Source organism: Aquarana catesbeiana, linkage group LG04, assembly GCF_042186555.1.
Source record: "Aquarana catesbeiana isolate 2022-GZ linkage group LG04, ASM4218655v1, whole genome shotgun sequence".
In the NCBI taxonomy this organism is placed as follows: domain Eukaryota; kingdom Metazoa; phylum Chordata; class Amphibia; order Anura; family Ranidae; genus Aquarana; species Aquarana catesbeiana.
The window spans coordinates 355,002,368-355,026,260 of NC_133327.1; positions in this window are offsets into that span (position 1 = coordinate 355,002,368).

Genomic DNA, 23,893 nt, shown 5'->3' on the forward strand with positions numbered 1-23,893 from the left:
ATCATTAGTAAGTTAAACCAGGCTTAGAAAAAAACAACTAAGTTCAATTCTAAACTAAGCCAAGAGGACGGTCCCCTATGAGCAGGTATTCTATGAAGAACCCCTAGGACTGGAGCTTAGTGGGTGTGACCCTTTTCGTAGGCTGTGTTGCTGTAGGCAATATGGGCCTGCAGAGTTCTGCTTGAGAGCTGGAGCACAATAACACTAGACCCTTCTGTCCAGTGACTTCTTTGCTCCAATGGATGCTGTGTGATGCTCTTTGATGCTGAGACCACCCAATAACTGGTGGCTGAGCAGTTGTAGGAACCCCTAGAAAATATTTGGGTGCTCCACCTCCTCATATTCTACCTGTTACTAAGTTCCTTTCAAAGTGCTGTATTGCATCTTGACCTGGTCCTGCAATGCATGTTACAAGTAAGTGAACCACCAGAGGACAAGTTATTTTTATATGTCTTGGCAATAAGCAGGCCCAGGACAAGGGAAGGAGGGGGGCAGAATGTGTCCATGCCCTGGGCACTGTGTGTCAGCATGGAGGGGGGCGTCAGTGAGCTTCTGCAGAAAATATTGTGATTCAAAAAATTCCTGAGCACGAACGATTGCTTGTAAAGGGCACTTAGGGCACTTGCCTGCTCTGCTGCTGGGTTCACCTGGGTTTCCAACACAGCACTCACTCATACAACAGTAGTTGGCCTCTCTCCCCACTGGCTGCATGTTATTTTAATGAAAGGAAAATTTCAGTGGAAGAGGATTTGTGGTGGTGCTGTGTGGGTGGATTAGGGGAGGATTTGTGCTGGGAGGGTGGATGGGAAGATTTGTTCTGGAGCGATATGTGGGGAAAGAGGATTTGTACTAGAAGGGGTATGTTAGGGGGGATTGTGCTGTGAGGGTGGGAGAGGGTCTATGCTGTGAAAGGGGAATGTGATGGAGAAGATACATGCTAGAAGGGGGGAGATTTGTGCTGTGAAGGGGGACTGGGGTTGGGGGATTTGTGCTGGAAGGGTAAGTGTGCTGATTAGTGCTGTTTTTTTAGGGGGTGGGGTGTTTTGATGAAAGGTTAAAGTGGGGGAGAGTACTGCTTCTGGGGGGGATTTTGCACTCTTTTGATTGCTACACTGTGCATTACACACCCCTGACTTCTGCACCATTTTCATTTTGTAGTCCTGACCCCTACTGTGCATTTCACACCCCAGACCCCTGCACAATATGCAGCACATATTACTGACTCCTTAAAGTGATTCTAAAGCCTAACATTTTTTTTTATTTTACCTCATTGCATTCTATGCCTTAAGGTAAAAATCTTCTGTGTAACAGAATCACCCCAGACCCCTATAAACTTACCTGAACCCATTCACAATCCTGTGCTGTGCATAAAAGCTAAGGGTCTCTCGGCTATGTTCCTCCTCTCTGGGCAGATTGAGAACAGCAGGAGCCAATAGTTTGTGTCAATGGAGGTAGGAAAGGTGGCTCGAAAGCGAGCCTGCACGGGTACCCCCATAGGAAGTGGCTTTGTGTGGTGGTGGATCACATGGAGTAACTACGAAGCCCATGATCAACAATGATGGACTTTCATTACCAATCACATGTTTGCACATTGTGGTGTTTGCACATTTTTATGAATTTCTGATGTAACACCCTCTAGTGTAGAGTGCTAGATATTGTACATAGTTTTTTTGTAGTTTATGTAAATTAAGGCTTGATTGGCAGCCAAGTCTGTGTTTAATCTGGGTCGGAGTGAGTGATCCAGGGAGGCTGGATGACTCATCGGGCAGCACCTCTGGTACCTCAATGAAATAATAAATATGAATGAGTGTTGCACATACCAGAAAAATAAACTAATACTGTAAAACAAATGTCTTCAAATGATCTGTGATGAAAATAGATCAAATCATCAAATTAAATCCATTCACACAGTGCATGTGTGCTAAAAAGTGCATAATAGTCCATATCAAATGATAAATAAGGTGTCTAGTTTTCTTTCTTCACTGCAGGCAGCTTCAGTGTGACAACATATAAACAAATGATGTACTTCCACCCAATCATGACACCTCAGTGCTCCCAGTATTCTCACCCCAATAAATAATCAAATACACATTTGATTACATATAGAAATCCTCCTCCCTCGATGTTCACCTCCTTGTAGTCCTTTTCAGTTGAGTTGGAGACCTTGATGAAGTCACATGGGCGTGATGTAACATGTAGGGCATCCCAGACTGGAAGTGATGTGTTGGAGAGCTTTTTATGCTGAGTATATAATACAAAAGGCATTTTACTGCTTTTCTGATGTAAGAGTTACTCCTTTATTAAAAAGTTTTTTACTGACAATATTACACAATGGGAGGTCACTTTGTTTTTACCCTAACATATGTATGAGCGCATGTGAGGGAGTCTTAAAGGGACCAACATCAGAGGATATCCGAATCAACTGAAAAGAACTACAAGGTGGTGAACATCGATGGAGGAGGATTTCTATATGTAAATGTGTATTTGAATACTTATTTAGGTGAGAATACTGGGAGCACTGAGGTGTCACGTTTGGGTGGAAGTACACAATTTGTTTATATGTTGTCACACTGAAGCTGCCTGCACTGAAGAAAGAAAACTAGACACCTTATTTATCATTTGACATGGACTACTATGCATTTTTAAGCACACATGCACTTTACTTTTATTGAACTATTCTAATGCACTGATTTTGAATTGATTTCATTTGATGATTTTACATATTTTCATCACGGATCATTTAAGGTTTATTTGTTTTATAGTATTAGTTAATTTTTTCTGGAATGCGCAATGATTATTCATATTTATTATTTCATTACTGATGGGAACACAGTACGGTGTTTGCAGCAACCACACTTGGCTAATATATATAGTTTGAGTTTCTTATTATACGCATTAGTTCATACACTGTGGATTTGTTCTACAGAGGCAGAGGCAGTGCAGAGGTATTATTTCTTATTTACCTCTGATGCCTCCCCCTACTTGTTGGAACATTTGAGTACTTTCCATAAGAATGGGAGGAAGATTAGGAGGAGCTGCCTAGAGTATTGAGGAGGGCCCCAGCCAATCCCCAGCAAATGGGCTGGCAACGGGTAGGCCCCTCTTAAATACTCAGAGTCAGGCCAGCAGAGGCAGTGCGGAGTTCGGATGGAGGCTGGAGATGGAGTGCCGAGGAGGCTGTTGGAGGTCCTTGAGGGTATCCTCCTTGTCTTGGGGGGGGGTGACCTCAGGCCTGGGGCTCGGGTGCTAGAGAGATCCTTCTCAAAACACATGGAAGAGTCCTCTCCAGAGGCACGGGAGCAAGAGTGAGGACAGCAGGAGACAGCTAGCACACCCAGGAGATCTCCAGAAGGGCTAGTGAAAGGGGCAGCTTCAGCCAGGCGGGCTGGTGGTACCTGAAGGGATGGTGCTGGGATCAATAGCCACAGGAATGTAACTGGACACTGGTCTTTTTCTACACACCAAAGGGGCCCTTGCCTGTAAAGGCCTTTTGCTTGATGTGGCTGAGTGCCTTGCCAGATTTACCAAACTGTGTTCCAGCTGGGTTTGATTTGTTTTTGCAAGAAAGGGATGTGCTGGAGGAAGAGGAGTGTATACAGAGAGTGTATATAGTTAAAGTGCCCCTGAAGAAGTTTGTTCCAGTCAAGGGGGCATCCCATTTTTATCCCCATCCAAGTTTATTAACCCCTAATAAAAATACAAAAACAAAGCTGCTGGACTGTTTCCTGTCTCAAGCGAGCCTGTGGAAATTGGGTGTGCCTGGCTGTGCAGGGTGGGGGATCCCTATTCACCAGAGGCTCCTACGGGGGATGTGCTACACTGATTTAAAGGCTACATATGAAGTTTTATGATTAACAGTGATGGATTATTTATATTTAATGAATATTTAATTTATCTACATGTTTGCAAATTGTGGTGTTTGCACATAATTTATTTAAAGACACAGTACAACAATATTTGTTATCAGTTTATTATCAAATGTGTATTGATATGTGTTATTGAGTGCTGCTGTATTAATTAATTCATTCATAATTATGATTTATTTTAAATTTAGTATTTGCACCAAGCACAGTTTTTCTTAGCTTAAAAGTTTTCCACACCTGCCTAAAACTTTTGCACAGTAGTGTAGGTCTGTGATTCAAATGGTTTTTCTTTGTCCTGTATGAGTGTAATACTAAAATGTGGGCACAGAAGGATGCTGGTCTGTGGGGAAGGGGGAGCTATAGGGGTTACCTGCTGCTAGATGATTTGCATGTGTGAAAAAGTGTGAGATGAGTATATATTTAAATTCTTTATAGTAAAGACAAGCAAAACTATTCCATGGCTATATCAGAGAGTGCATGTAGGAGTTCTGCTTCAGTTATGACTTGTTCAAGCATTTAATGCTCCACCTCATTTATATGAGCAGGAAGGCATTTCATCAGTAAGCATGTATCTTGTCCAGTGGTAGAGGGATAGTGGTGTCGCTACAACAGGTATATGGGAATTGATGAAAATGTTGAAATACTTCTGCAATATCAGTGGAAGTGTCCTAAATTGGGGGATAAAGCATGCAGCTTGTTTTTGCTTATGTTCATGGACAATCAGTTTGCCAGGGTTAATTCTTCATTTGTAGTATTGTCTAGAAACCAAGTTAAGTATTTACCTAGTTTTTTTTGGATAGTAAGGTACTGAGCTCATCTCAGTTGTTTGGCGGGGAGCAGTGATTCTATTCATGCTGAAAGGGCAATATAAAAAATGCGAGTTTCCTGAACCTGCCTATGAAGTAGCACATTTGTACGATTTACTGTATACTACAGCAACAACTGCCATTTGCAAAGAACAAAAATACACTTTAAAAAGCTGGTAAATGGCAGCTCCTGGCTGCTTTTTTCTGTTTGTAAGTAAAGCTGACAGGAATTCCCTTCATCTATACCAGATCCTTATTCTAGGATCCGATGAGGGTCCATAGACCTTTTGGGTGTGAAATGGATTTTAAGGGAAACGTCACAAAAAAAGAAAAGCATAGGCTTCCCCTCCAAAATTCATTACAGACCCATATCTAAGCATGCAGTCTGGCAGACAAGGAAAGGGGTGGATACATTTTTGCCCCCCTCGTGAACCATGCCAGGCCACGGTACCTTGCCGGAGGAGACACCCCTTGTCATAATACCTAGTCTCCATGTTGTAGGAGAGGGGCCTCTTACTCACAACACTGGCCTGGTTATTATGGGGTCTGCAGGCAGTAAAATTATTGGAATCCTTACGCCTCTTTTAAAAATAAGGGGCCCCCTAGATACTACCTCCTATGTGAATGAGTAAAGGGTGCATGGTACTCCTATTCATTCACAAAAAATAAATGTTAGTAGTAAATACGCCCGATGCCTGCCAAAACAAAAACATGCTGAGACCAACATCTAAACCTCTGACAGCTAAAAATGGCAACAAAGGTTCAGGGATGGTTGCTGATGTAATTGACAAAATATGGACATGGAAATATTTGGTCAAAATCATTGACCAAATATGGCCATGGAAATTGACCAAATTTTGCCCAACCTTTTGTTTACATTTCAGCTGTCAGCAGAGAAGGCAGGGCTGACAGCTGAATGATCAGGGAGGATGAATCATGGATTTTATGACAATGGTGTTCATGGCTCCCTAACATCTAGGCACCCTGCGGAAGCTGCCATATTTAGTATCATGAGTAGTCCTCTACAAAATATGATTTTCCTGCACAGCTGAAGGTTCAATCGCGGGGCAAATGGGTGATCACCCCTAAAGTTTAGTCAAATTCCAAACCAAAAGTTTTATTTGGGTTTGGTCTGAATTCATGGCCTATCCCTTGTGGGAAACTATTGGACGTTTTCTGAGGGCAAATGGCTTTAGTATAGTCAAAGGTTTTCGTGGTCAAATAAAAAAACAATGCAAGAAGTGTTCAGGGAGAAAGAAAAATCTCATCAAGCTGATTCATGGATTTTAAGAGCTGCTGTAAGGATATCTGTTCCATTGCACATTCATTCAAAGGAGAGTCTAACAGCTGGAGTGTGGTATGGATCTCCTAATGCTCTCCTAGAAGTTATGGTTCAGGAATCTCGGGAGTTAAGCAAAGGGGTAGAGATCCTTCAGGAATCTCTGTGTGGCAGATTTACTGTTTCATGCAATCAAGCATGCTGGGAACCTGCTTTGGAAGGACGCATTCATCCTTCTTAATTTGTCAGGGAGAGGATTAAGTGCCAAGTGTCTGTCCAGGGTCCAAGGGCTGTGTTTTAATGATAAAAAGTATAGCTTTTTTGAAAACGTATTTTGCGGCTGTGCGGCTGTATGTCAGGGAATCACTCCTGTTGACTTGTAAGAGATTCAGGGGAAGTGGTATACTGGGGTTAATTTGATAAAGCAGTAGAGCATATTTGCTTGTACACTGCATTTTAACTCTAAAAAGTGATTGTTTACCTAATTTAGTGATTGGGGTTAAACAAAATAAAAATTCAGCTTGTAAAGAATACCTACTCATGTGCAAGGAAAAATAAAAAATAGGATTTTTGCTTTCACATGATTGAATAATTAAAGGTAGCAAAGTGAAATTTCACTTTGTTTAACTTCATTAACTAAGATGAGTAAAAAAACTCTGAAAGTGACAATACTCTAAACACTTTGCTTATCAAATCAGACTTCCATCTCCATTGCTTTTTCTGCTTCTGCTGTTCTGGATAATGCTCTGCACACATTTTAAAAAAGCTGCATTGCCTTATGTGCTCTCACTGGCTGCTCATGGTGCTACCCCTATGCAGCTGCTCCAAAAATGCAGTCATCCTACATTAGACTTTCCTCTGACAGCCAGAGGGCACTGAAGGATAATGGAACATGAAGTTATATTTTAAATACAGAACAACTGGATTGATGACCACGGAACTTTTCATCTGGCTTATTTTGAAGAATTTCAGCAGTGCCTTGGAAGTTAATTACCAAAAGTGTAACGTATAAGATTTTGTATAAAGAAATGTAATATCTTCGCAATGCATCATCCTAAGCCGCCATTCGCACTATGTAGCGCAACATCAGGCATCAAGCATATGCACTTTTTTATCACACTTGCACATAATACGGCCCATTAATTTCAATGGTCTACCCCACATATGATAAATGTGGCAAAGAAGTTCATATACCTTTTTGAGCTTCACAAATTAACTGTGCATGTTATCATGTGTTTTTGCTTTCAACGTCTGGGGTGCCATTAACGAGGAATGGTACCACAAGTGCTACATACATTTTTTCTACACAAGTGTGAATGCAGACTAATGCCAGTCACATACCCTTCTTTTGTTTAACCTTTTTTAACTCATGTTCACACTTGGGTAGCATGCAAATCAGAGTAAAATTGCACCACCCCCTGCCTCCTGAAAGCTAAGAAATATGGTCTGCTCTGTGTACTTCAGAGGGCTCAAGAGAGAGCTTTAGATAAAGAGGCACAGCTTATGTGTAAGGATTTGCTTCATCATTGTTTATCACCTGAGACTAGTCACTTTAGTGGGCTTATATAAAGGTTTTTTTTTATCTCTTTAAGTAGAACCCTAACATGCTTTAGGTGTTTTGTATATGCAAATGGAAAGTTGAAACAATTAAAATTTTAAGTGATCAGGTTAAAATTTATACATGGACCTTTATTTTATGTTTTTTCTGCTTTATTTTTGAAAAGGAATTCTTTCCTCATGCAAGGCAAAGTAAAAGGGTCACTTAACGATTTCCTCCCCAGCAACATATATTGTATTCAATTTTTTTCACTTCCTTGCCCCTTTGTTCAGTTGCTGAGAGGAAATTGAAATACCTAACACTTCTGAGTGTGGGTGAATTTGTGGCTTACTCCTTCTTTTCCATGTGACAGCAATGGTGCTTAATGGTTTCCCAGCACTGTCAGAGGAAAGTGGGGAAGGATTCCATAGCTCTGTATAAGCTCCAAGTTTGGAGCTTGCACAGGGTTATATTTCCCCAGTCCTGGCAGATGAATGAAGCAGTGTAGGATTGAGAAAAGCAAGAAGAAGTTGCTGGGTAAGGAGAAGCTAAGCAAACCTATTTCCATTCTCCACATGGACAAAAGAAAGGTTCAACTTTTAAAGGGATGGTTGACCCTAATAGAAAAACTGCCTTCTTATATCTGTGTTAGAGGGTTTAAGAGGGTGACATGCATAAAATACTATTTTAAACTTATACTGGCCTAAAAATTTTGATTTTTTTAAATGTGGTGATAATATACAGTACTTTTTTTTGTTATTTTTGTGGACAGATTCAACTCCATGGTACAGTGGCAGCAGCAGCAGTGATTTTTGAACTTCTTTTCTTTTTTTACAATGACACATTTCCTGGGGTCTTGACACTCCCAGGTACTCTCTTCTTTAAGACTGAATACCGTCTGATAACTACAGTAATAAAATGCATAGGAGTGATTTCCAAAGCCTTACATAAAACAAGTGCCTTCTATGCCTATTGAGTTGTTGTCTTTTGACAGGACTTTGAGTGAAAGCTGTTCCAGAATAAAGGTTAGCAGTAGTTCACCACTAGTCAAAAAGTACTGAGAAGGATGTACAAAAGTACAGTTTCTCAAGGCATGAAACTTCTTTCTGCCATGAAAGTGATTGAGGTGAATACGAAGGGAGTAAATGTGCTAGCAAGGGTTCAGACAAGCTGTTGACCAAAGCCAAATAAAAATACCAGCGAAATGTGGGGAAAAAAGCTGACTGGAAAAAACTGAGGTGCCAAAGAGTGTTTAAAGTAAATCAGAGGCAGCAGAAAGAGGCTGTGCAGAGAGAAAGCAAGATATCAAGTAGCGATGAAAAGGAGGAAATTATCAAACACTGACACAAAGCTCAAAGCTTTGCAGAGGTTAAGACTGTTCACATATACCATGGATTACAACTGTCCATCATGTCTCCCTGATAAGTGCCGTGAATCCTTATTCAGTGCAGAACTGTTACATTTCAGAAATAAAAAGAGATACTCTGGCTAGTCATAGACAAGATCTTTGGTACAATACAGCATCTTAAAAACACAATCTTTTCTGGCGATCATTCATGGCTAAGCACTGAGCAAGAATCCCCTGTACAGGCCTTATCCCAGGAAAACTGATACAAAATTGATTTTTACACGCTAAGTTAATTTGGCCAGGGTTGCAGTGTCTATAGGCATATAGGCAATCTGATTGTTATTGCCTAGATTAGGCGGTGATCAGCCTGTGTACTGTATGTATTTAGAGGACTCTCAATAAGTGATTAAGGAATATTGATATTTTTACTAAACACAACATCACTGCAACTTTAAGCTATCATGACAGTGAGACAGGGAGGGGCTCACGTTCATTGTTTCTGACTTTAAAGAACTATTTCAAATGAAAGAACTTGTTTGTTGAATTCTAAATGCTATAGATAATTTTATTAGTTTACAATACAGATTGTTCTGAAAGTGGCATCAGACACAGTGGAAACTACACACTTCAAGGACAAGGACAAATAATGACTGAATACCAAAACAAACGTGAGACTACCGAGGGGGGGGGGGGAATCAGGTAGACCATAGTTTGTTTACCAGAGTCCCTTTAATTTACTGGTTTATCTGGGAAGAATCAGATTGAGGCTGGGTTCACAAATGTGCAGTGCGAATTGAAGCTCCGATTTCACTGCGAAGACAAAAATAAGTTGTTCAGCGGTTCCTCTGCATTTTTAGCCGCGGATTCCGAAGTAACATGTGAGTGTATAATTAGAGCTGCGAATTTTGAGCAGGCCAATCACTGTTATCTGTGTTTGTGAGGCTGATAATAAAAGAGAGTGACTTTTCTGGACACTTCCTGGTAGTCCAGCAGTCTGTATTCTGTGGATTTTGTTTGTTTGCAAAATGTGTGCTGCTCTGCCCATGATCATCCAAACAGTTGTTGCTGCAAAAAGCAGCAATCTTGCTGGAAGTAGAGAAGAGGAGAAGGAGGAGGAGAATAAGAAGATAATGAGTTCATCCCATAATCACAAATAGGGAGGAGAGAGGCCAGTTCATGATCCTGTATGAAGACCTCCGTGGGCATGATGATAAATTTTTACTACACGCACATGTCAATAAATAGGCGAGTAATTTATCTGCCAAGCAATGCATTTTTTTCATCCATAGTTCCATAGTAGGTGAGGTTTGAAAAAGACACAAGTCCATCAAGTCCAACCTATGTGTGTGATTATATGTCAGGAGAAAATTATACAAAAACCAGCTTGGTGTCCCCCCCAAAATCCATACCAGAACCTTATCCGAGCATGCATCCTAGCAGGCCATGAAAAAGGGGGGAGCGAGCACCCCCCTCCTGGACCAAACCAGGCCATATGCCCTTAACATGGGGAGTGTGCTTTGATTTCCCCCCAAAAACACCTTGTCCCCAAGTTGATGTGGACAAGGTGCTTTGTGGGGGGGATCCCATGCTGTTTTGTGGACCATTTTGGGACCAGACTATTGTTATTGTTAAATTCAGCTGCCAGTGCCTAAATCTATGTCCAAATGATGACACAACTGCAAATGATGTTGCATTCTCTTTTTGATGCAACTTCGTTAATGACATGGACATTCACTGTACTGTTCATTTAAGCATAAGAGACTCCATTTTGTTCTCACTGTTGAAATATGTTCTGCAACCTTCACCTAACACATAGACACATCTCCTACTAAATGCTCTCTACTCCCCCCTTCCTTCTCAAGGTTTTACTTTTGCAATTGTTCTATTCGCTAGCTTTTAATAATATATTTCTGTTTGTTAAATTTTAATAATATATTTCTATTTGTTAGTTTTTAATAACATCTCAACCACCCCTACTTATCTATGTATAAAATAACATGTAATAATACATTTTGACACTGAACGGACATTTTAAACACAGTGATTGAGTCCTGTGAATATGTTCCTGCAGCTGCAGTATTAACTTTGTTTTATGCCGCGTACACACGGTCGGACTTTTCGTCTACAAAAGTCCGACAGCCTGTCCGACAGACTTCCGGCGGACTTTCGGCGGACTTGCAGCAGACTTTCTAACGAACGGACTTGCCTACACACGACCACACAAAAGTCCGACGGATTCGTACGTGATGACGTACACCGGACTAAAATAAGGAAGTTCATAGCCAGTAGCCAATAGCTGCCCTAGCATGGGTTTTTGTCCGTCGGACTAGCACACAGACGAGCGGATTTCGGGTCCGTCGTAGTTACGACGTAAAGATTTGAAGCATGTTTCAAATCTAAAGTCCGTCGGATTTGAGGCTGAAAAAGTCTGCTGAAAGTCCGGAGAAGCCCACACACGAACGGATTACCAGCCAGCTTTAGTCCGTCGGCGTCCGTTGGACTTTTGTAGACGAAAAGTCCGACCGTGTGTACGCGGCATTAGAGTCCCAATCAGAAATTAGTCATAACAATTTTGGCGAGTCAGATACCAGGAGTTTGGCAGAGTCTTCAGAAGGAACCGCACTTCGATCGGGATCATCGGGAAATGCAGACCTCAAATGCTGGCTAGGTAAGCTGTGTTGTGGAAAATTTTATATTAATGTATTGTCATAAGAGTCTCCCAGTGTCTTTCCTCTTGAGCTGACTGGGGTAGACTGACGCTGGTTGAGATCCGTTTGGTAGTGAAACGCTCTTTGGGGATGTAGAGAAATGTTTGCGGAGTGGGGACATGTCCGCCAGCTAAGGGCCCCTGTGCGAAAGACAAAACAATCATCTGGTGAGGGTGTGTTCGCTCTGCAAAGACATTATCGGTTTAACGAGTGTGCTCTCATGTTGCCCCTGTGTGCCTGATCAACACATTTGTGGCCCAATGAGTGTACGCCTGCCGATAATCTCTCGTCCACAAAGACAGTAGAATAATCCAGGTATACATTGTTCTCTGTTCGGCTGAGGAGGCAGTTTGATCTTGGAACTGGAAGCATGAGGTTGTGTCTATTTGTGAGCATGGGGCACACACACCAGAGGAGGGGCTACATCAGAAGGAGAGACATATGATCAAAAGGTGAGATGCATTTATATCATTGGACGAAATTGTTATTATGATTAGAAACAGGAGATTTGGCTGTGTGCTCTGCGTACAACCAAATTTCCATAACAGCTGCTCTTAAGCTTTCTATATTTGATACCTTTCCTATGTATAATATCTGTCAGTTCTCAAGGAAACCAGACCACTCTCGGACCTTTCTGGTTGGGTAAAGTGTGTGTGTGAATGTGTTTGTGTCCCCCTTCATGGGTTGGACTGTGTGTGGATAGGGAAAATCCTCTGCAGTTCCCTGCGTTGACTCCTTGTGGGCGACCTGGGTCAGAGGCACATGGTAGGGTCAGATAAAACTCACAGAGAAGAGAAGAGATGAGGAGGGTCTCTTAATGAGTGTTTTGTCCATTGTCGTAAACCCCTTCTATCCACATAGTTAAGTGGAGACTATTCTTGTAAATCTGCAGATTTGCTGTACTATTTGTTTTAGAGGCAAGAGGGTATAGGCACAAGTAGAGAAGACTGGCCAGTCATTATGGGCATTAAATTAATTAAGGGAATGAAGGATGAGAGGCCTTCAGAAAATGCCCAGCGCAAGATGAGCGCTAGAGAATATATGAACCGAAGGTACGGTTCCGCCTATACTGAGCCCCTAGATAAATGGGTAGAATGGACAAAGGGAACAGCTAAACCTTTAAAATCGGAAGGGACTTTTGATTTAAAAGTATTTCTACATGATTATGGCCCACTACTGTGCAGTGAAGGAACGTGAAGAATAGCTTGCACATAGGAGACAGAAGCTAAAGTAGCAAATCAAACTGGCTTGACGGAGATGTTTAATAAAAGTACTGCCCAAATTTACTATGTTTGGCCAGAAGGCTCTGTAGAGGAGGACCCCCCACCTTATGTGGCTGCCAGTTTGGTTTTAAGGGGTCCACGCACAAAAGCAAAAGAACTAGATTACATGGAACACACAAAAGATGAGCTATGCAATATAGTAGAGAGCAGAGGTTTAACAGCCCCATATCAATCTACAAAGAGGGATTTGGCTCATATCCTAGAAACAGATGATTGGCATAAATCAAAAGGCACATATGCAAAACTAGATCTCTCTGAGCTTAAGGCTTTGGCCAGAGAAAGAGAGATAGAGTCTGAACTTCCGGAGCAAACCATCATTTCCAAATAGTGGCAGCAAGATGAAGAGAAAAGGAAGGGAGATGCCACCCCTTCTGCCCCTGGCACAGAGCAATCTGTTGCAGTTTATCCTGTCAGAACCCAATTAGTTTTTGAAGGTAATGCTGTTCACAGTAAGTCTCAAATTAAATGGCATGTACCTTTTAGTCCCCAAGATATGAGAGCCATATTAGAGGGATTGGGAGATCCTAGAAAGAATCCAATTGGATTTGCAAACAAACTTAGCACTGCACAGGAAGCATATGTGGCTTCTGTTACTGACATCGGCTTCTTATTAAAGCAGTGGGAAGCAATATGTCTGGCTATATACTTAAAAAATGTGGTGTAGACATCAAGAATCTAGGTAAGATGGTTAGTGGATAGGAGGTTTGTGAGAAATTGCAGGAAAAATTGCCCCAAATATATGGACAAACCAGACATGCTGAATTTATGAATGCTAAGCAAGGGAAAGAGGAAGCAGCAGGGGCTTATTGGAGGCAGTTAAGCGATATGGCTGAGGAAGCAGGCATTAAAATAGAGGAAGAGAAGGCGGGAGAAACTGCAACTCCATCTACAGAACTGGTGAAACAAAGGTTTCTTGATGGTTTAATACCCCAGTTGAAATAATAGTTGTTCACAGCAAGGCTTGAGGCAGGCAATATGTCTATTCGAGACGTCCTGCCTATCCTGTTATTCATAGAAAACAGGATTAACCAAAAAGACAGCAAACCCAAGGTTATGTACATGGGGAAGCAGAGAGGAAGAAGAAGAGGCAAAGGCAATTTCAGAAATCATGGCAATCGGGGACCAATTATATGCTACAATTGTGATGGGGAAGGACACATAGCCAAATTCTGCCATCTTCCTGACCGTAGACTCATGCTGATCCCAGTTCTCTGCCAAAAGCAGTGGATCAGGCATAGGAAAATGGCATGCCAGTATCAATCATGTTAAATAGGGCAGACAATGGTACTGAGGCCAGAGTAAAAGTATTTTTACAAGAACTCCCCTATCCTGGAGGAGAAACAGAATTAACCTGTTTAATCGATACTGGTGCAAACCGAAGTGTTTTTAATATAGAGGACTTACCTCCAGGATTATTATCTACAAATGTTATCTCTGGTGTTGACCTAACCGGGACCTCTACTGATTTGGTTGAGTCCAAGCCACTTAAACTCAGGCTAGGACAGCAAACAGAAATTGTCATTAAAGTGTTAGTTTCAGACACAGTTTCTTCCAATCTTTTGGGAGCTGACATTTTGAACCAAATTTTAGCAAACATAGACTACACTCCTACAGGAGTCCAAGTGGTCAGCAGTCTGTCAGGAGAAGTTTTAAATTCTGCCTGTGGAGTATTTTTAATCCAAGACTCCGCTCCGCCATTTCCACCAGAATTGAAAGTGATTTCCGCTGAATTATGGGCCACCAGCAAATATGATGTAGGTCTGCTGGATTGCACCCTAGTCATGAAAAAAATTAAACCAGGAGCCCATCTCCCACAGATTAAACAGTACCCACTGAGTATTGCTCAGACTGAGGGGATAAAGGAACAAATCACTCAACTGAAAGCAGCACGGGTTGTTGTACCAATTAAGCCCCAAGTCAATACACCCCTGTTCCAAATTGCAAAGAAGCCAGACAAGAAGGGTGGGCAGGTGACATACCACATGGTGCATGATTTGAGAGCCATTAACAATATAATTGAGGCAGATACCCCGAACGTGCCCAACCCCCGCACTTTACTAAGTGGAATACCTGTCTCCAGCACCTGCTTTACAGTGATTGATCTTGCAAATGCTTTCTTTTCGGTGCCCCTGCACCCAGATTGCTGGCACCTTTTTTCATTTACTCATGATGCCCAAAAGTTAGCATGGACAAGATTGCCCCAAGGCTGTGTGAGTAGCCCCTCTGAATATTATACTGCGTTAAAGCAAGTATTGGACCAATGGTCCCCCTCACACCCAAACACAGTTTTGCTTCAGTACATAGACGATTTGCTTATTTGTTCTGATACAAAGGACATTTGTAGCAGAGAAATAGTAAGCCTTCTCGTGTTTCTCTATAACAGTAACAACAAAGTTAGCAAAGATAAGCTACAATACTGCCAAGAGAAAGTGATGTTCCTGGGTCACTGCATTTCACATGGAATCCATCACCTAACCCCAGATCGAGTTAAAACTCTACAAAACTTTGAAAAGCCAAAAAATGTACGGCAACTACATGCCTTCCTGGGGTTAGTGGGATATTGTAGGGACTGGATTCCAAATGCATCAGAACTTATGGCTCCTCTATATGAGGCTTCCACTAGAAACCCTTTTAAACTCGCATGGGACAATGAGTTGCAGATGAAGGAGCTTATTAAAATTTTGTCTGAAGCTCCCGCCATTTGACTTCCTTACTATACTAAGTCTTTCTTGTTGTTCTGTCATGAAGTCAATGGATTTGCTGCAGGTGTACTCACCCAGCTACATGGAGACAAACAGAGGCCTTTGATGTATGTATCAGCCTCATTAGACCCTGTCATCAAAGGCTTCCCCAGTTGTATGCGAGCCATAGCAGCCTGCATTTTGCTGCTAGACAAAATGACTGAGCTTATACTAGATTCTGCTCTGATCCTGTATGTGCCACATGCAGTACAGGAAATCATGAATAAAGTAAATACCAGACATGTGTCTGCCAGTAGATTTGACAAGTACCAGTCTGCTCTTTTTGCTCCATCGAATTTAACAATCAAATGATGTGTTACTTTAAATCCGGCTACTCTTCTTCCTATAATTGATGAGGAAGATGCAACAAATGTTACTGATGTAGAACCTGAGAGTTTTGCTCATGACTGTATGGCTCTGATGGAGGTAGAAAGGGCCTCTGTCACACCAGCAAAAGATGAGCCTTTATCAGATTGTGACACACACTTATTCGTAGATGGTTCCAGATTTTACACCGATGATGATCAGCCACACACAGTTTGCTGTAACCACTACAGACACCATTTTACATCAGGAAGCATTGATACCCCAGATGTCAGCACAGAAAGCGGAGTTGTCAAAGTCAAAGCATGTCATCTCCTAGAGAATCAAAGGGGAAATGTTTACACTGACAGCAGATATGGGCCTATTTGGAAAGCACGGAACTTTCTGACTAGTGCAGGGAAGCCAGTGAGACATGCAAAACTCATAGAGCAGCTATTTGAGGCCTTTCAGAAACCAGCAGAAGTTGTCATCTTGAAGGTAAAAGGACATGCAAGGGGAAATGACATGACAGCCAGAGGAAATGCTTTAGCGGACCAAGCGGCAAAGGATGCTGCCCTTATGACATTTGGAGTCACACCCACTGTAGGGGTCGCCCAGGTAGCGGGGACAGATTCCCCTCATCAACAGCAGTGGGATGTAAAAGCTCTAATTCAGTTGCAGAATCAGGCCCCTGATGAAGAGAAGGATAAGTGGATCAAACGTAATGCTACCCAAAATCAGCAGGGCCTGTGGAACGCTGACAACAGGTGGCGTCTACCCAGGAGTTTGTACCCAGTTTTAGCACAACTGGCACAAGGCGTCAGTCATCTTGCTAAGGGCGCGATGGTGGCACTTACTGACTGCTATTGGATAGCACCTGGATTTAGTGCATTTGCAGCCAGGTTTTGTGCTTCATGTCTCACTTGTGCTCTGTACAATGCAGGGAGGCCTGTCCATGTTCCCCAAAAGCATTCTCCTAAGCCAGATTGCCCTTACCAAAGAATTCAAATAGACTACATTCAGATGCCCAGAATAGGCACCTATGAGTACGCTTTAGTTTGTGTTGACATGTTCTCAGGGTGGCCCGAGAGCTGGCCAGTAGCTAAAGCAAATGCAACAACAACAGCAAAGAAAATTTTGAATGAAATAGTTTGTAGATATGGAGTTCCTGAAATTATTGAGAGTGACAGAGGAAAACATTTTACTGGGAAAGTAATGAAAGAGGTAATGGAAGCCCTTCACATACAGCAAGCTTTCCATACACTTTATCATCCACAAAGTAGTGGTAAAGTTGAGAGACTTAATGGAATTTTGAAAAACAGATGTGCAAAAATTAAAGCAGATACAGGAAAAGGATGGGTGGAAGCTTTGCCATTAGCCCTATATTCTGTACAAACTACCCCTAAACAACCACATGGGCTGTCCCCGTATGAGATTTTATTTGGAGGGCCACCCAAAACAGGGCTATATTTTCCTCAACAGTTACAGGCTTCTCAGTCTAGTCTGTTAGAATATGTTCAGATTTTGCAAAGAACATTGAATAAAATACACGAAGGTGTTTATAAATCTATCCCCGACCCAGATTCTGTTTCAGGTATTCACAGAATCCAACCAGGTGACTGGGTGGTGGTAGGGATGAGCCGAACACCCCCCGGTTCGGTTTGCAGCAGAACTTGCGAACAGGCAAAAAATTTGTTCGAACACGTGAACACCGTTAAAGTCTATGGGACACGAACATGAATAATCAAAAGTGCTCATTTTAAAAGCTTATATGCAAGTTATTGTCATAAAAAAGTGTTTGGGGACCTGGGTCCTGCCCCAGGGGACATGTATCAATACAAAAAGAATTTTTAAAAATGGCAGTTTTTTCGGGAGCAGTGATTTTAATAATGCTTAAAGTGAAACAATAAAAGTATAATATTCCTTTAAATTTCATACCTGGGGGGTGTCTATAGTATGCTTGTAAAGGTGCGCATGTTTCCCGTGCTTAGAACAGTCTGACAGCAAAATGACATTTCAAAGGAAAAAAAGTCATTTAAAACTACTTGCGGCTATTAATGAATTGTCGGTCCGACAATACACATAAAAGTTCATTGATAAAAACTGCATGTGATTTCCCCACAGGGGAACCTCGAACCAAAATAAAAAAAAAATGCGTGGAGGTCCCACTAAATTCCATACCAGGCCCTTCAAGTCTGGTATGGAAATTAAGGGAAACTCCGCGCCAAAATTTAAAAAAAATGGCGTGGGGGTCCCCCTAAATTGGTATGATATTAAGGGGAACCCCGCACCAAAATGTTTTAAAAAATGGCGTGGGGTCCCCCCAAAAATCTATACCAGACCCTTATCCAAGCACGTAACTTGGCAGGCCACAAGAAAAGAGGGGGAGACAAGAGAGTGCCCCCCTCCTGAACCGTAACAGGAAACATGCCCTCAACATTGGGAGGGTGCTTTGAGTTAGCCCCCCAAAGCACCTTGTCCCCATGTTGATGGGGAGAAGGGCCTCATCCCCACAACCCTTGGCCGGTGGTTGTGGGGGGTGTGTGGGCGGGGGGCTTATCGGAATCTGGAAGCCCCCTTTAACAAGGGGACCCCCAGATCCCGCCCCCCCATGTGAATTGGTAATGGGGTACAAATGTACCCCTACCATTTCACAAAAAAAGTGTCAAAAAGGTTAAAAAACACAAGAGATAGTTTTTGACAAGGCCTTTATTAATTTCTTCTTCTTTTGGCATCTTCTTCCATCTTCTTTCTTCTGGTGTTTTTTCTGTGTTCTTCTTCCTCCATCTTCTTCTTCTTCTTCTTCTCCATCTTCTTCTTCGTCTGCTCTTCTCGTCCCGCATCTTCCTCCAGGCTTCTTCTCTGCTCCATCGGCACAATCCGCCTCAGTGGGAGTCCTCAGCTGTGTGATGCTTTGCTTCTTCTGACACTTCTTATATAATGGAGGGCGGGGACACTCGGTGACCCCGCCCTCCTCTGACACACAGGGAATTCACGAGACTTCCTTGAGGCTTTCCCCGTGTTGTCAGAGGGGGTGGGGTCACGTAACCGGAAAAAATGATGATGATGTTTCTTTTCTTTTTTTATTTTGTGAGAAGTGAGACATGGAAAAATAACCCTTTCATCCAAATGTTAAAATTGTATGCAACCCATAGCAATGCTAGTAACTGCTGGGTGTGTTCTCACTTACATCCCCAAACAGGAACAATACACATGATAGCAATTCCTCTCAACTTCACTGATCTGAACAGGACTAGAATAAATGGCTCATACATCGTCTCCACAGCTAATGAGCACAGATCAGTAACTTTGATGGTTTCAAAACAGATAAACACTCCACAGATTTGTTTAAACATTACATGCCCGTTTAACACTAACTGTACACGGTTGGGCAATTCAGATTGGACCGGACCAAAAATTACAGTTTATGGATGAAACTATGGTCAATATTTTTATATCCCAGATCCAGAACTAAATAGAACCCTTTATAGTACAAATTGCTCACAGTTCCCAATATGTGAAAATATAGCTTACCTGAGATTCCATGTTATTGCTTCCAGTTTTTTAGGAGCAGGCATACCGTCCATACGTAGAGGGTTATATTATATATGTGGAAATAAAGCTTACCCTGGCTTCCTACTAATGTTATAGGTACATGTTATATTGGGAAGTTAGCACCTGCTTTGGCTGTTCGCAAAGATACAGTGCGACCAGATCAAAGTCCCGAATACCCTTTTAGTGTTCAAAAGAGAGCTGTTCACTGAAGGCGACATGGCATGGTCATGGTTCACTTCCTGGACAGGATGGGGAATCGAAGCAATGAAAAGAATAAATAATTACACTAGAATTGTAGATGCGATTATTAACCTTACTACCACTGATATAGGTTTATTAAATGAAGAAGTGGCTCAGCTTAAAAAAGTAGTATTAGAGCACAGATTAACACTAAATTATATCACTGCAGCTCAAGGTGGGATGTGTAAGGTATTTCACGCTGACTGTTGTATATACATTTCTCATAATGAGGACATTATTAAAGGGCATCTTGCTAAGATAAGAGAACTACAGAATAAGGCCAAGGATATTGCTAAAGATGGATGGAACCCCTTTCAGGGTTTAGGAGGTTTTGGTGACTTTTTATATGGCATAGCAACATGGTTACAGAAACTAGGCGCTTACATTGTGATGTTCCTATTTCTCATATTTGTTATTTACTTCCTTATCAGGCTATGCCTCTGTGTGACTACCCGCTGTGCCAACAAATGGTCCACCAGCCCTGATGAACCCATTATTGTGAGAAAGCTAGGAGAGAGCTGAACAGGACACCGTCTCTCTGCGCCAATGTAACAGGAGTTACCAGCAATCGGCTGAATGTAACGCAGAGAAGAATGGTGTCAAATAAACAAAAGGAGGGAAATTACATGGACATTCACTGTACCGTTCATTTAAGCACAAGAGACTCCATTTTGTTCTCACTGTTGAAATATGTTCTGTAGCCTTCACCTAACACACAGACACATCTCCTACTAAACGCTCTCTACTCCCCCCTCCCTTCTCAAGGTTTTACTTTTGCAATTGTTCTATTCGCTAGCTTTTAATAATATATTTCTATTTGTTAGGTTTTAATAACATATTTCTATTTGTCAGTTTTTAATAACATCTCACACCACCCCTTTCTTATTTATGTATAAAATAACATGTAATAATAAATTTTGACACTGAACGGACATTTTAAACACAGTGATTGAGTCCTGTGAATCTGTTCCTGAAGCTGCAGTATTAACTTTGTTTAAGAGTCCCAATCAGAAATTAGTCATAACAGTTAACAAACATTTTTATTTTGCTCAAGGATACAGGCCTTCTTATAAATAATAATGTTCATAACCACTTACCTTACTATTTTTTAGACTGTATGCCAAAATGTGTTTCAGACGTGTATCTACTAAAAGACTGTTTTTTTAATTAGTTTTGACGAATTGCTTGGACTAATCTCCCTTCGCTTGGAGCGTCAGAACACATGCTACAGTCCAAGTATCCTTAATTCATTACAGTATTAGGGACAATCAGAGAGTGCTTCCCTTAACTAGTTCTCCTCTTTGGACGTGTCCGGTACAGTCAAAATTTAACAGGTTACAACAAGCTCATGGCTGCGAAGATTTAAGTGATATGGTTGATATGGATATGGTTTTGGCTGCACGGTGGTGTAGTGGGTAGCACTCCTGCCTAGCAGTAAAAAGGGTCGTTGGTTCGAATCCCAACCACGACACTACCTGCCTGGAGTTTGCATGTTCTCCCTGTTGCGTGGGTTTCCTCCAGGTACTCCGGTTTCCTCCCACACTCCAAAGACATGCTGGTAGGTTAATTGGCTTCTGTCCAAAATTGGCCCTAGTATAGGAATGTGAGTTGGGGACCTTGGATTGTGGGCTCCTTGAGGGTAGGGACCGATGTGAGTGTGCGATGTATGTGTGGAGCGCTGTGTAAATTGAAGATGCTATATGGGTACCTTAAATGAATAATATATAATAGAGGAGCAGCTTAACCAGTTGCCGACCGCCTAACGCAGATATACTGTGGCAGAATAGCACGGGCAGGCAAAATCACGTACCTGGTACGTGATCTGCCTCCCACGGGAGGGGGGTCCTATCGGATCCCCCGTGCCCGAGGCAATCGGCTTCTGTCTGGGAGCGATCAGAGGTGAGGGGGAGACCATCCATTCGTGGCCCCCCCCTCGCGATCGCTCCCAGCCAATGAGATTCTTCCTCTGCTGCTGTATAGTAAACAGCAGCAGAGGAAATGATGTCATCTCTCCTCGGCTCGATATTTTCCGATCCGGCACCGAGGAGAGAAGACATCTGAGTGAGTTGCACAACACAACACACACAGTAGAACACGCCAGGCATACTGTACACCCCCCATCACCCCCCGATCACCTCCTGATCACCCCCCAATCAGCCCCCGTCACACTGACACCAAGCAGTTTTTTTTTTCTGATTACTGCATTGGTGTCAGTTTGTGACAGTTAGTGTGGTAGGGCAGTTAGTGTTAGCCCCCTTTAGGTCTAGGGTACCCCCCTAACCCCCCCTAATAAAGTTTTAACCCCTTGATCACCCCCCGTCGCCAGTGTCACTAATCGATCGTTTTTATGATCGCTGTATTAGTGTCACTGGTGACGCTAGTTAGGGAGGTAAATATATAAGTTCGCCGTCAGCGTTTTATAGCGTCAGGGACCCCCATATACTATCTAGTAAAGATTTTAACCCCTTGATTGCCCGCTAGTTAACCCTTTCACCAGTGATCACCGTATAACTGTTACGGGTGATGCTGGTTAGTTAGTTTATTTTTTATAGTGTCAGGGCACCCGCCGTTTATTACCAAATAAAGGTTTAGCCCCCTAAACGCCCAGTCGTGATATAAGTTAGGTTTTAGGGTCAGATAGGGTCTGCGTCACCCCTGGCAGCGTCAGGTTAGCGCCAGTAGCGCTAACACCCACGCACGCAGCATACGCCTCCCTTAGTGGTATAGTATCTGAACGGATCAATATCTGATCTGATCAGATCTATACTAGCGTCCCCAGCAGTTTAGGGATCCCAAAAATGCAGTGTTAGCGGGATCAGCCCAGATACCTGCTAGCACCTGCGTTTTGCCCCTCCGCCCGGCCCAGCCCAGCCCACCCAAGTGCAGTATCGATCGATCACTGTCACTTACAAAACACTAAACACACATAACTGCAGCATTCACAGAGTCAGGCCTGATCCCTGCGATCGCTAACAGTTTTTTGGTAGCGTTTTGGTGAACTGGCAAGCACCAGCCCCAGGCAGCATCAGGTTAGTGCCAGTAGCGCTAACACCCACGCACGCACCGTACACCTCCCTTAGTGGCATAGTATCTGAACGGATCAATATCTGATCCGATCAGATCTATACTAGTGTCCCCAGCAGATTAGGGTTCCCAAAAACGCAGTGTTAGCGGGATCATGCCAGATACCTGCTAGCACCTGAGTTTTGCCCCTCCGCCCGGCCCAGCCCAGCCCACCCAAGTGCAGTATCGATCGATCACTGTCACTTACAAAACTCTAAACACACATAACTGCAGCGTTCGCAGAGTCAGGCCTGATCCCTGTGACCGCTAACAGTTTTTTTGGTAGCGTTTTGGTGAACTGGCAAGCCCCAGCCCCAGGCAGCGTCAGGTTAGTGCCAGTAGCACTAACACCCACGCACGCACCATACACCTCCCTTAGTGGCATAGTATCTGAACGGATCAATATCTGATCCAATCAGATCTATACTAGCGTCCCCAGCAGTTTAGGGTTCCCAAAAATGCAGTGTTAGTGGGATCAGCCCAGGTACCTGCTAGCACCTGCATTTTGCCCCTTCGCCCGGCCCAGCCCAGCCCACCCAAATGCAGTATCGATCGATCACTGTCACTTACAAAACACTAAACGCATAAGTCCAGCGCTCGCAGAGTCAGGCCTGATCCCTGCGATCGCTAACAGTTTTTTTGGTAGCGTTTTGGTGAACTGGCTAGCACCAGCGGCCTAGTACACCCCGGTCGTAGTCAAACCAGCACTGCAGTAACACTTGGTGATGTGGCGAGTCCCATAAGTGCAGTTCAAGCTGGTGAGGTGGCAAGCACAAGTAGTGTCCCGCTGCCACCAAGAAGAAGACAAACACAGGCCCGTCTTGCCCATAGTGCCCTTCCTGCTGCATTTGCCAATCCTAATTGGGAACCCACCACTTCTGCAGCACCCATACTTCCCCCATTAACATCCCCAACCAAATGCAGTCGGCTGCATGAGAGGCATTTTCTTTATGTCCTCCCGAGTACCCCTACCCAACGAACCCCCCCAAAAAAGATGTCGTGTCTGCAGCAAGCGCGGATATAGGCGTGACACCCGCTATTATTTTCCCTCCTGTCCTGACAATCCTGGTCTTTGCATTGGTGAATGTTTTGAACGCTACCATTCACTAGTTGAGTATTAGCGTAGGGTACAGCATTGCACAGACTAGGCGCACTTTCACAGGGTCT